The sequence below is a fragment of the Penaeus monodon genome, chromosome 10 (assembly GCF_015228065.2).
Source record: "Penaeus monodon isolate SGIC_2016 chromosome 10, NSTDA_Pmon_1, whole genome shotgun sequence".
Taxonomy (NCBI): Eukaryota; Metazoa; Arthropoda; class Malacostraca; order Decapoda; family Penaeidae; genus Penaeus; species Penaeus monodon.
Window position 1 is genome coordinate 32,581,052 of NC_051395.1, and position 14,929 is coordinate 32,595,980.

At 38.9% G+C, this 14,929-nt stretch overlaps 5 non-coding genes across 5 annotated transcripts; 2 read left to right on the top strand and 3 right to left on the bottom strand.

The window, feature by feature from the left end:
- The first annotated feature begins 366 nt into the window (after positions 1 to 366).
- Positions 367 to 439, top strand: Trnav-aac. The gene has a single exon. It is a non-coding gene; the product is annotated as a tRNA-Val (tRNA).
- A 1,487-nt stretch (positions 440 to 1,926) lies between these two features.
- Positions 1,927 to 1,999, top strand: Trnav-aac. Its single transcript has one exon. It is a non-coding gene; the product is annotated as a tRNA-Val (tRNA).
- Positions 2,000 to 2,566: 567 nt separating this feature from the next.
- Trnav-aac lies at positions 2,567 to 2,639 on the bottom strand. Its single transcript has one exon. It is a non-coding gene; the product is annotated as a tRNA-Val (tRNA).
- A 1,724-nt stretch (positions 2,640 to 4,363) lies between these two features.
- Trnav-aac lies at positions 4,364 to 4,436 on the bottom strand. The gene has a single exon. It is a non-coding gene; the product is annotated as a tRNA-Val (tRNA).
- Positions 4,437 to 12,384: 7,948 nt separating this feature from the next.
- On the bottom strand, positions 12,385 to 12,457 carry Trnav-uac. Its single transcript has one exon. It is a non-coding gene; the product is annotated as a tRNA-Val (tRNA).
- Between the last annotated feature and the right edge of the window lie 2,472 nt (positions 12,458 to 14,929).

Sequence of the window (14,929 nt, forward strand, 5' to 3'; positions counted from 1 at the left end):
CACACTTCGAATTAAATACGACAAGCAATGATCAGTTCAGGGGGTATCTTTTTTATACTTTATATACTTTCCGAACATGGAATGTGCGAAGTCACTGACGAACACACCTTCCCCTTTCCACCAGTACGTAACTGTCTACAGGACCTGGGGTGACATGTAAAACCCTGTACATACTATGTAGATAGATAAACGCTCATTAAGACACATACATACATGTATATTATATGTACCTCTATACTATAGATTGTACATAAGGTAAAACAAAGTATTTGGCAAGATTATAACTAGGCAGAGACGAGTTTTAATAAGGTACTTTTAATGCATGGTATTTCAGTATCATGAGTAAAAGAATAACAGGAAAGGAGAGTGCTCATGATGTAGTGGTTATCACATCTGTCTAACACACAGAAGATCCCAGGTTCGATCCCTGGTGAGCACAGAGCGCTTTCATATTGAACGCTTTATAAATCCCCCATAACTGTCTCTGGATTACTGACTATCACACCTACGGATATGTGGCTAACTGCCAGTAGACGCGACACATTACTATAGTCAAGTGCATATCAAAACATCAAATGATTGATGTTCATATATGTATGTGTCTGTTTATATATAAACATATTTCTTTTACATATACATACACCTATGCCTATTTGTCAGATTTTACATATATGTCCTGTTTTTATAGATACAATCATACAAGCATGTACATACTATTTATCCTCATTTACACACATACACATACAAACACTTATGACTTCTATGCATTCGTATTTCCACACATTCTCTTGCAGTGCTTCTTAAGACTCTACAACAAAACTCATTTTCCTGGGCACCACTGTCCTGATCTGGAATGCCAATACATTCATCTTACCATTCTGCAGAAGTGACACCGGTTCAGTTCCTCACTCATCTCAAACTCTTCTATCTCACTGTTCAATGTCTCAAGACTTTCAGCCGCTCATATGTTATCTTCAGAGCTACATACACATATGGTAACTTCTTCAGTAAGCTGTAGTATAACACCTTGGATACACAACCATAGTTTTTTTTTCCTGATATGGATATGTAGACCATTACATGATTCTGCGTATTTTATCTTTTATTTACCACGGATTTACCACGGATTCCCTTTATGCCACGCAGCCAGACCATAAAGACCTTCTCGTCCTCTTTTCCAAGCCATATTACAGTAGTTTTGTTTTACGGAATTTTTGCACTCCACTCGGAATCTTTTTTCACACATTCTTACGGTCCTCAAAACTACTCTGCATGCAAAGATTTGTCAGCCACATTTTTTCCTCGTGGTCCAAGTTCCTGAATTGCAAAACTAACATGTACCGAGGATGATTTTCCCACGCCTATATCCTTTACTTTCCTCTACACACTGTGCATTTGTTTCCTCAGATTGCTCCTATTTTGTATACTGAGTAGCTCCTCGAAGTACTCTTTGCACCTGCTTTGAATTCTGTCCTAACCAATATTTTACTGCTGCTTCTAATTCATGTCTTCTTTTACTGTAGCGTTTAGTTTTCTTTTTCTTTTGTGTCCCTATTTTTGCACCACTCCTGTGTTTCACCCTTTGCTTTGACAATTACTCTCCCTATTTTCTATACCAAGACTCATATAGATTTGCAAGCCATCAGTACCCTTACTTAAAGTCTGGTATAGTGTGGTACTGTACAAGTTGGGGGGGGGGGGGGAAGTTGATCATTAGTGCGGTTCAAAGTTAATTTTATACAACTTTGCGAAAGTGTATAATTAAGTTTTTTTGCGTAGTGTTAATTTGCCATATACCTGAACTCAAAAAAAATAAATATGAAAATAATGGTATCACAAAATTATGCAACACTGCAACGTCAACTTCACTTCAGCAATGTGAACTAAATATAACATCAGAAAATAGTAGGTTTGCTCTCAGGACACGTGCTCATGGTGTAGTGGTTATCACATCTGTCTAACACACAGAAGGTCCCAGGTTCGAGCCCTGGTGAGCACAGTGTTTTCATACTGAACACTTCATAAAACAAACATACACACACGCATACATACATATATACATATGTGTGTGTGTGTGTGTGTGTGTGTATGTGCGTGTGTTGTATAATTCACACATAAACATATGCATATATTATATATATATATATATATATATATATATATATATATATATATATATATATATATATATATATATATATATATTTATTTATTTATTTATTCATATTTATATGTATATGTGTATGTATGCGTGTGTGTATGTTTGTTTGTTTGATTGTGCGTACGTGCATGTGTACACGCGTGCACGTGTGCATCTATAAATACGTATTTAGGGCATAAATGTAAAACACTGATAAAGAAGCATAGGTGAATGTAAATGTAAATGAAATCGATCCATATGTAAATACACACACCTATATAAATACAAGCATTTGATGTTATAGTATGCGCTTGACTGTAGAGTTGCGTTGCGTCTTCTGGCAGTTAGCCACATATCCCTAGGTGTGGTAGCCAGTGATCCAGAAACAGTCGTGGGGGATTTATGAAGTCTTCAGTATGAAAACACTGTGCTCACCAGGGCTCGAACCTGGGACCTTCTGTGTGTTAGACAGATGTGATAACCACTACACCATGAGCACGTGTCCTGCGAGCAAACCTACTATTTTCTGATGTTATATTTAGTTCACATTGCTGAAGTGAAGTTGACGTTGCAGTGTTGCATAATTTTGTGATACCATTATTTTCATATTTATTTTTTTGCGATCAGTCGGTATGCGGGAATAAATAATAATTTATTCCCGCATGAATAGAAACAGAGGTGCAAAAATAAGGAACTGAAAGAAAAAGAAAGCCAGATTTGCACAATTACAAACCAGAAAAATGGAATAAAAGAAGACATTAAGTAAGAAGCAACATTAAACAATAAAGATAGTAAAATGTTGGTTGGAAGGATAGAATTCAAAACAGGTGGAGAATTCAAAATAGTACTTCAAGGAGCTATTCATTATGCAAAATAAAACCAGAGGAGATAGAGGTACATACAGATCCATTAACTTAAAAATGGTCGGTAGAGTAAGCGTGAAAAGGGTAGTAATGGAAAAAAAATAATCTTCAGTAAATGGTAGTTCTTCAATCCAGGAACTTGAACCATGATGATAAAATGTGGCTGACTGATCTCCTTATCATCTCGACTTGTTTTGAAGACGGTCACAAGAAGAATAACAAAATTCCGAGAAATAAATCTACTAGAAAAAGTTTCATGTTTTAGCTTCATGGCAGAAAGGGAAACCAGACGCCAAATATATATTCCGTGGTAACTGTAAGATAAAACACGCAGAATCATGTAAAAATGTACATATCATTTCCATATTTGGAGAAGAATACAGTCATGTATCGAACGGGCCCTTGAGAAGTTAGTATATATATATATGTAGTTCTGAAGAAAACATATGAGTGCCTGAAAGACAGAAGATTGAAATGAGTGAGGGACTGCGCCGGCGAGTTCTCATCTATGTCTCTATTCAGAGAACGTACTGACAGTTCAGATTAGGACAATGGTATAAAGGAAGATGCATTTTGTTGTAGAGTCTGAATATACTCAGCTAGAGAAAGTATGGAAATAACAGGCAAAAATGAACAAAAGGAGAATATATATATATATATATATATATATATATATATATATATATATATATATATATTTATATCTGTGTGTGTGTGTATGTGTGTGTGTGTGTGTGTAAAATAAGACTGAATAGTATTTACACAAGTGTATGTGTGTCTATAAATACATATACATTATATAGATGCTTGTATAAGTAAATTGAGTATCTTTTTACGCCATCACCGATGCGGTGTTTGACGAACTACTTGGCTCCATGTCGTTGTCGGACTCTGTCCCAAATGCATCGAAAAATTGGTATATTAAAACTGTCAGGAATGTCTGTATATATATATATATATATATATATATATATATATATATATATATATATATATATATAATATAATTACATATATATATATACGAGCATATAATAAATATAATATATATTTCATATATATCTTTTAAAAATATTATATAATATATATATATATATATATATATATATATATATATATATATATATATATATATATATACACATACATAAACACAAATAATACATACACTATATAAGGTAAATAAATATTATATATATATAAGATGCACACATATAAGTACAATTATTTGATGTTTTCACATGAGCTTGACTACAAAGTAGCGTCTCCTGGCAGTTAGCCATATATCCTTAGGTAAGATAGCTAGTGAACCAGAGACGGTTAATTACAGATGTATAAACTGTTGAATTTGAAAATAATCTGTGCTCACCAGGGCTCGAACCTGGGACCTTCTGTGTGTTAGACAGATGTGATAACCACTACACCATGAGCACGTATTCTCCACTTATTTTTACTGCTTTCTAACTCGTAGCATTGAAGTAAAATATATAAAACCTCCGATTCTGCATCGTTAACAAAGCTGCCTCAACATTTGGGTACAGACATACATTGTTTTTACATTATGTGAAATCTATAGTGCAAATGTACATAGATGTATGCATATATATATATATATATATATATATATATATATATATATATATATATATATATATGTGTGTGTGTGTGTGTGTGTGTGTGTGTGTGTGTGTGTGTGTGTGTGTGTGTGTGTGTAAGGATAGGCGTACATGTATAGTATATCTATGTATATGATATATGATACCTTATGTTACCCGAAGTCATCTGGACAATTGCAAGGGAGAAGGTGCATCCTTCAATGCTTTTTATTTCTTCTCATGTTTGGTAAGAAGAGGAAGAAAAAGCACCACTTCGACGACAAATTGGAGACCCCTAAATCATACACTTCAATAGGTAGGCCCGTGTCCCAGTACTGAACAGTGCGTGTGTGAAGTTCGAACGACTTTACGAACCGGCTGATGTTGACATTTCTTCGAAGACAGTGGTGCAGAACCGTGACATTATCTATTTTGTAATAAAAATCGACGAGTTATGCTATACAAAATTCACTTGCTTAATACATTTACTTAAAGTGAAATGAACTTTCAGCATTTGAATAATTACTGAAAAATGAGTTATTTTGACAACTGTATATTTCCTACATGAGATTGTTGTGATAAAAGTGGAAATTAGATATATCAAGATTATTAGTGAAAATCATTTTAGGAAAATTAATCATTTCTCAGATGTTTATTTTACGTTAGCTCAGCTGTTATCCGAACAAAATTTTCCTATTAACCGCCGATAATTTTATTTCGGCGGAATTTTTTTTTTATTATGAATAGAGTCATAGCCATTTTCCTCCCAGCTTCCTAAGTACTGGTACTGGAGACCTCTAAAGTTATATGAGACTTAATATAGGTAACAGGGAGAGTACCTACTTATGAAATTAAAATAACGAAAGAACAAGAAAGACAGTTTTGCATAGTTACACAACAAAAAACAAATTACATAAGACTTGAAGTACGAAACTAAACCAGATATGGAGAATGTCAAACACAAGCGCCCAGAAATAACTCTAAATTGAGAAACAACAAGAAATAATCACAGAGGTATGGCGGTATGAGACAGGTAAAGAGAAACGCCTAAATGAAAGAATCTGTCAAACTGTTATAAGTCACATTTTGTAAAAGGAGCAAAAGGCAGTTGGGAAGAAGGAGGACGATCCCATAACACGAGGGTATGAGAGAGTTGCCTTGGACTGGGATGCAGTATCACTTGCGAGAACCTCTAAGGTATTAAGGGGAACTGACTGGGATGAAATGCCAAGTCTGGATATGATAAGAAGAGTCAAGTGTCATGTCCACTGAGTCAAGATGGTTTGGGCCTGTGGAAAGAAGTGAGGGTGATCAGAAGAGTGATAAAATGGAAGTAGTAGGAAGATGATGGCGAGGAAGGGCGTGGCCCAACGAAAGGAAAACGTAGAAACGTGCATCAGGGATACGTTCATATACATACATACATGCATATATATATATATATATATATATATATATATATATATATATATATATATATATATATATATATATATTATATATAAGTACATATAAGTATTACATATATAAGTATATATATAATTATGTATAACACACACACACACGCGCGCGCGCGCGCGCATACCTTTACAAATATGCATGTCCTCTGTGTGTATGAGAGCATGCGTAAAAAAAAAATATCTATCACATTTAACATAAGTTTCTTTCTCATTAGAATGCTCCGACCAAAGGAGGTCACTGAATCTGCAGGCTGACAACACGCCGCATCTATTGGCAAGTTGTCAAGTCTTCCTTGGTGAAACAACTAGGGATCCAGGGGCAGAGAAATGCATGTACAGATTATTCAGTGTGTGTCGAGGCCAATCCATAAATGATGCATGGGTGATGTTTACGTTTGTATTTTTCGCCGGACAGAACATTTGCACTATGCTCACTGGGACTCGAATCTGGGACCTTCTGTGAGTCAAGCATATGTGATAACCAGTACACCATGAGCATATGCTCAGTATCCTCATTTCGGAATCACAGCCATGAAGTACCAGACATTAACTTTGGCAAAGTCTCTACTGAATATGAATATAATACCAAATCCTTTGTGAAGAACCAGAACATGTAATAAAGCTAATGTTTTAGATAAGTGTATGTATATATATATATATATATATATATATATATATATATATATATATATATATATATATATATATATATATATATATATATATATATATATATATATATATATATATATATATATATATATATATATATATATATGGGTGTACATGTATGTGCCAGTGTGTTTTTTTTTCTTATTTATTTAGATAGAAAGAAAGTACTTTAAGATCTAGCTATCATCATTAAGAGGAATCTGCCTAGCTTGACCTAACAGAGAAACGAGTACAACAGCTAACCACAGACATTTAGGTGTGACTACCGGAGATGCTCGGAGTTCGGATGCACAATTCAATCAACATGAAAACATCGTGTTCTCACCAGGGCTCGAACCTTAGATCTGTGTGTTAGACAGATGTGATGTTGTTCCTCCCTCGGTTTCAAGGATGAGCTTGACTCCATATCAATGAATGAATGAAGTCATGCCTTGCGCTTGACTTAGATTTAAGTGAGGGAGAGTTGCGCAGATCGTCAGCCTCACTCTCTCGTCCCTTCCTATCTTGGTCCAGTGGCAAGACATAGTCGAGATGGCTGGAGATAGGTCAGGATGCAGTGGATGGCCAGCAGTGTCCTACGTGTCTCACTGTGCCCTGGTTGCGCTCCACAACGCTTTGCTGGGTCCACTGTCTTGTCCGTTGAACCAGTTGGTTTCTTCCGCACAGTCAGCCAGGTCCAGTCTTTGCATGCGTAGGTAGACAAGCCCAATATACACCATGAGCACATGTTCATATCTCTATTTCCAGACATTTCTATATCACAAGGAAGAATAACCATAGATTCACGGTGAAAGGCTAACTTTACATCTGTTTAGTTAAAAGACTTGCCTCATCCTTTATAGTGGACCAGACATATTCAAAGACTTTTACTTTCACTGCAGATTACAACAGCCATTGGATGCAGGATGCTTTTACGTACTGTCTGTATGATATATGTATATATATATATATATATATATATATATATATATATATATATATATATGTATGTATATCTATACACACACACATACGAGCACACACACACATACGAGCACACACACACACACACACACACACACACACACACACACACACACACACACACACACACACACACACACACACTTTTACCAACCCCGCCCCCTCGCCCATCCTCACGCTGGACGACCACCCGCTCGACGTAGTCCGTTCCACCAAGCTGCTCGGCGTCACCATCGACGATAAGCTCTCCTGGACGCAGCACGTCAGAGACATCGTGAGGTCTGCCTCGTATAGGCTTCACATGCTGCGTCGCCTCAAGTCCCTTGGCGTTCCACTCCCGGAGCTTCAGAATATCTACAGGCTATTCATCCTGCCTAAATTGATACCCCCGGTCCCCCTCCCTCACCGCCACCCAGCTGCTACAACTTGAGAGGGTACAGAAAAGGGCAGCCAAGATCATTCTCGGCCCTGTCTATACCAGCTATGACAGCGCCCTGGCTGCCCTAGGCCTCACCTCCCTCGCCACTCACTACTCAACCTCACTGCAGCAGTTTGGTCTAAAATTGCTGTGCCATCCACGCCACCATGACCTGCTGCCCCCCGACGCGCCGCCGCCTCGCCGGGCCCTACGCGCCGCCAACAAACTGGTGCCCATCAGGGCCCGCACTGACCGCTACCACCGGAGCACAGTACCCACTCTAGTCCGACTCATCAACGAACACTAGTCCATATTTACTTGTCCAATCCTAGCTCACCTGATTTTGTACTTGGCTTTTGTTTATCTGTTTATTTTGTTGTTATTGATTGTTAGTTTACTTTGTTATGTGTTGTTTATATGTTTATGTATATATAGTTTGTCTCTCTATCTGTATTTCTATGTATATTTTCAGCCCCTGGCTGCATGAAAATCAATAAACCGATTATTATTATTATTATTATTATTATTATTATTATTATTATTACACACACACACACACACACACACACACACACACATATATATATATATATATATATATATATATATATATATATATATATATATATATATAACAAATATATTTAATACATGCAGTATGTAAAGGCATCCGGCACACGTATACTGTCAGTGTGTGTGTGAGCGAACTCATACACGTACTTATATAATGTTATGTATGCATGTCATCATCAAGGACAGATAGTTCAGAATTGAACAGCTGTGACCAATGACCTATATATCTCTCGTGGTCACGCGCAATACAGCAATTCTGTTGCTGGTGTCCCAGCAGCAGCCGCCAAGTGGCTAGATCCTTCACGCTATTCCGTATGTTCCTTTGATATCTTGATCATTAATTGACTATGAAGAGGTGCTAAACTGTCTATACTAGCTGGGTGACCTAGTTCTTCTGTTCAACATCGTGTGTGTGTGCGTGCGTGCGTGTGTGTGTGTGTGTGTTTGCGTGTGTGTGTGTGTGTGTGTGTGTGTCTGTACATATATACATATACACTGTGCGTTTATATATATAAATACATATATCATCATCAATAACGGTATGCTCATGTTTGAGCAGCCGTGGACCTCTCCACCATCCTTCGCCACTAAACTCGATCTTACGCTTTTCTTTCCACTTGTACCATCGACAGCCCGCAAATATCTTTGATATTGTCGCTCAGTCTTGTCTTCGGTTTGCCTCTTCCTCTGTTTCCTATCACCATCCCTGTCAGCAAGTTTTTCTCAATATTTTTACTTCTCATTACATGACCAATAAACTTTAATTTCCTCTTGTTCAAGATGTCCAACAGTCGGTCTTTACAATTTATTTTTCTCAGCACTTCATCATTCGTCTTCTTCTCTGTCCAGCTAATATGCAGTACTCGTCTGTAACACCACATTTCAAAACTATTGATCTTTTTCTTGTCTATCTACTTCAACACCCAACACTCAGAACCATATGATGCAATTGGGAAAACTAATGAGTTCAATAACCTCAGCTTTGTCCATAAGGTAATGCTTCGGTCTTTCCAGATGTTATTGAGAGCAATTGTGGCGTTTTTGGCAATGGTAATTCTTCTTTTTATCTCCGGTGAATCATCATATATATTAGTTAAAACAGCTCCAAGATAAGTGAACTCTTTCACATTTTCCACAATCATTCCATTGATTGTAACATGTTCATCATTGTTCATTGCCGGTTATCTTTGAATCTTCATGATCTTAGTTTTCTTGGCATTAAGAAACAAGCCAGATATCCACTGCCCTGCTGCCGACAGTTTCACCGCAACCCTGGTATAGGGAGCTAATAGGGTGCTATCCTTGTTCAAGGGAACCCCAGGGTGCAGTTTATTGTCTTACCCAGGACAAAATACATATATATATATATATATATATATATATATATATATATATATATATATATATATATATATATATATATATATATATATACATACATATATATATGCATACATATATATATATGTATATATATGTATGTATATGTATATGTATTTGGGCTGCGGTGGCCGAGTGGTTACAGCATCGGACTCAAGACTGTCACGACGCCAATCTGAGTACGAGGGTTCGAGTCACCGGCCAGCGCGTTGTTCCCTTGGCCAAGGAACTTCACTTCGATTGCCTACCTGACCACTGGGTGGGCAAGTCAGTGCCGGTCCCAAGCCCGGTAAATAGAGAAGGTTGGCGTCACGAAGGCCATCCGACCTGAAATGATATCTGCCAGAACCTAATCATGACGATCCCATATAAGAATAGGATAAAGCTATATATATATATATATATAGGGCCGCGGTGGCCGAATGGTTAGAGCGTCGGACTCACGACGGCAATCTGAGTTCGAGGGTTCGAGTCACCGGCCGGCGCGTTGTTCCCTTGGGCAAGGAACTTCACTTCGATTGCCTGCCTAGCCGCTTGGTGGATAAGCCAGCCCAAGTCAGTGCCGGGTAAATAGAGATGGTGAGTCGAAAAAAAAAAACACCGGGCGGAAGGCAATGGCAAACCACCGCTCTAAATTGCCAAGAAAATCATGGAAGCCCATGATCGTCAAGGCCGCGGTGGCCGAATTGTTAGAGCGTCGAACTCAAAACTGTCACGACGGCAATCTGAGTTCGAGGGTTCGAGTCACCGGCCGGCGCGTTGTTCCCTTGGGCTAGGAACTTCACCTCGATTGCCTACCTAGCCACTGGGTGGCCAAGCCAGCCCAAGTCAGTGCTGGTCCCAAGCCCGGATAAAATAGAAAGAATGATTACCTAAAAAGGTAACACCGGCACTCTCCGTGGAAAGGAACTGGGGACCCTACCACGTACTCACTCCAAGAGCATCACAACATGAAAACTACAATTAAGTATCATGCTGTGACCACGGCGGTTCAGACATGAACCTACCGTTAAAAGAAGATATATATATATATATATATATATATATATATATATATATATATATATATATGTACACATATCTATGCAGACACACACACACACACATTAGAGAGATTCACATAGAAAAAATGTAAGACAGCTGAGACTGAATATCGTAATGTAATAAAAGGTAACTAGTTTTTTTCATGAACCGAGGCAAACCAATTATATTACCCCAGAAACAAACAAAAACTCAAGCCTTGAGAGCTGCACCAATTATCTGACACTAAAAATGCTTCTATTACTTATTAGCAACAGAGTAATTCACGTCAGAAAGACTTATTGAAAGTAGGCCGGAATCTATGGCAGTTCCGTTAAGTCTCTTTTGATGAGTCAGCTATATATTCCGGGTGTAAGAACAGGTATTCCCAAGCAGTGTTGCTATTGTAGCGATTTTCCCGTTAGATCTAAAGTTTTTGATTTATGATCTAGCGGGATTTTGAATGTTTTACTTTTGTTCTTTAGCGGGAAACAGAGGAGCTTGTATTCTTATATCTAACGGTTTTTAAAATCCAGTCTAGCGGTTTCGTGGAAATAGCAATGACAACATCACCATCATCATAATAATAGTAGTAGCAGTAGTAGTAGTATAGTAATAAAATCAGTACAAATAGTAATATGTAAATATAATAATGACTACAGTCTTCTGGTTATTACTGAAGAGGTTCTATTACTGTGGATACACTGTTGGCCTTATGCTGGGATGGGGCCTGGTAATTAAACAAATAATTTTGAAAAGAAAAACCCACTGAAACTATATTCTCTTTGAAGGCTGTCCTTTGACCTAGAAAAGGCTGACTACTATGTAAAGGAGGTTTCAGATTAGTCCATAAGGTCTCCATGTAACACAAGAATAAATAATGGATATAATGTATTACAATGTAAGTAAAATAAGGCGAGAAAAGAACATTTTAAGATTCTACTATTTTGGTCTTGAATAATGAAGTGTCACTTCAAAACTGTTGTTCTTAACCATTTTCCCCCGAGAGGAAACAGGTCTTGAATGTAGTATGACAGACGGAATATTCACTGTATGTACATAACATTTTGGTTCTCTCTCCCTCTCTCTTTCTTACTTTCCTGCTTCCACTCTCCCCTTCTGTCTACTGTAAAATAAATGACGAAGACAGTAGATCTTAAGTTAACGAGATATTTGATTTCTGTAAACCCTGAAATCTTTCCAAATTTACATTTTCGGTTTGGATTGCTGAGTCTCTTTTGAATTTAGCTTTGCTTTTTCTTGCCCTTGTCTTAACTTCATAACTGATTAAAATTATCATTGCTCCCACCAGGGCTCGAACCTGGGACCTTCTGCGTGTAAAGCAGACGTGATAACCACTACACTATGAGAGCTGACAGAATTTTGTTACATAATTTCAGTTTTAATATGCATATGTGTATGTGCACAGTATATCACATACATGTCATAGAAATTTATCTATCTTTAAATCACTTTAGTTCAATGAGATTTGTCTCAGCGTACTCCACCATCACTTTCTTACCTCTACTAGTAATATGTAACAAAATAATGCATTTCCTCTCGTTTCCGTACCTATTTTTCTTCATACATGAATGCTGGAAATATGTCTACAGAGGCACTGACCTCCTCAAGGACTCGCTGTATTCTACAAATCTCTTAATCTTGCGGTGGTTTTTCCTTTTTATTTTCTATTAATGTCACCTATTTTCAACAGCTATCCCATACAGATAGTATTCAGGTAAATAATCTCGGCACTATTTCTTTTCTCTTGTGTCATGTTATCTTTCATTCCTGTTTTAGAGCAATGAGTTTACCTTCACTTCATCTGCAGGACAGAATATTACATACAAAGATCACATATCAAAGTTCCATGGCATGAACTGAACCTCGATACTGAGCTGTTCCCAAACTGTTTAAATACTGTTCCAGTGGTTACGTACTTCCTTGCTTGGTATTTTTTCTGCAGGTCTTGATTTCATCACCACCAATAAAGATTTTCAAAGTACACAAATGCCACAAAATAAATATTTTATATTCGATATATTTTCCAAACCGCTGATTCAGTTTATCAGTTTGTTTTTAAGGCCTTCTTCCACCCACAAATTGTCCGTCGACAGGAATATGAAAACTGACTCTCTGGTCCGAAAGAAGGGAGATTTAATAAGAACAGTTATGCAAATGAAAATGGCCTCATTGAAACAGCTAGTGTTCGTTGATAAAGCATTATTAACCAGGATATTCTGAATCGCCATCTAGAGGTCCCACACGCTGCACGATAGGACACACTTGCTCTTAAAGGTATAACCGCTTGGTCGCTAGTTTGCTCGACCCCGCAGTAATAAACAATGATCACGCGAGTGGGTGGCCGCTCGCCATTCGTCAGGCGAGTCACACGCTCGGGTCACACGAGCAGACGGCTGCTCGTTATTCGTCAGGCAAGCCACGCCACTTGATCATGCGAGAGGTGGCCACTCGTGATTGGTTATTCCTTGTTCTGTGATCCTCACCTCTTGTGTACATTTATGCCTAACTTGTGTAAAACAAAAAAAAAACAAAAAAAAAAATCAGCATGCCATCCGAAGACGATACATCAACAACCAACCCTCCAGCCACAGCAATGCAAGTCAAGCTCCCCACCTTCTCAGTGATCGACGCTCCCATCTGGTTCCGGTGAGCTGAAGTGCAATTCCGCCTGAAGAAGTGGGTGACTAACCCCACTACCCAGGCCGACCACATCCTCGCGGCCCTTCCAGATAGAATTTTTCCCCGCATCTCAGAGTGGTTGGTATCCAAGGGCGACACTACCATCAATTACGATGACCTCAAAACTTTCCTGCAGCGCTTCACTTCATCAGCAGCAGCGCGAGTGACACAGCTCCTCCAGCTCGCCAAGCAGGCCCTGGGCGACCAGAGACCTTACGATGCCTTGATCGAGGTGAAGGCTCTGGCAAGTCTCCCTCCAGCAGCCGACAGAACAGTAAGACAGCTGGCAACTTGCTTTGCATCCTTTGGCAAGACAAGCTGACGCATGGTCCCTCTGCCAGTGCCATCATCTCACTGCCATCGCCGTGTTCAACTGCTCCATTCAACACCTGCCGTGCAGGAAGAATCCTGTAGCCGTCGCCCTCTCCAGAGTTTCCATTGATGCAGTTCATTTAGGGCTCAACTGCAACCAACTCGCTAAAGGGCAGCAACAGGACCCCAAGATATCAGCTTGCCGTACATTCATTACTTCCCTCAAATGGAAGGACGTCTCTGTGGATGAAGCAGGTACCACTTGTGGATTCCAGCCTCCCTCCGTCGTCACATTTTCAGCCTCATCCACAGCTTGTTCCATCCCTCTTGATAAGCGACAGCATGCCTCCTGAAGCAGAAATTTGTTTGGCAAAGGACTGGGTTCGATACTGCACCGCCTGTCAAACCTCCAAAATTCAGCTACACACCGAAATGGGCCCCAGATCCTTCCACCAGCCGAAGAGGCGCTTCACACACATCCATGTTGATATAGTGGGTCCCCTACCACCATCAGAAGGACATCGCTACCTCTTCACCGTAGTGGGCCACTAGATGGCCTGAAGCTATTCCTATATGTCCAACGCCAGTTCCACCTGCGCCACCGCTCTGCTCTCTGGGTGGATTTTGAGATTCAGCATCCCTACCCACATCACGTCCGACCAGGGCACGCTTTTCACTTCACAGCTCTGGATGTCCCTGGGGCAGCTATTGGGCACCTCCATCCATCACACAACGGCCTACAACCCGGAAGCTAACAGCATGGTGGAGAGTTTCTACAGAACCCTGAAAGCTGCCCTGATGTCTCGATGTAGGAACTTAATGTGGTTTTC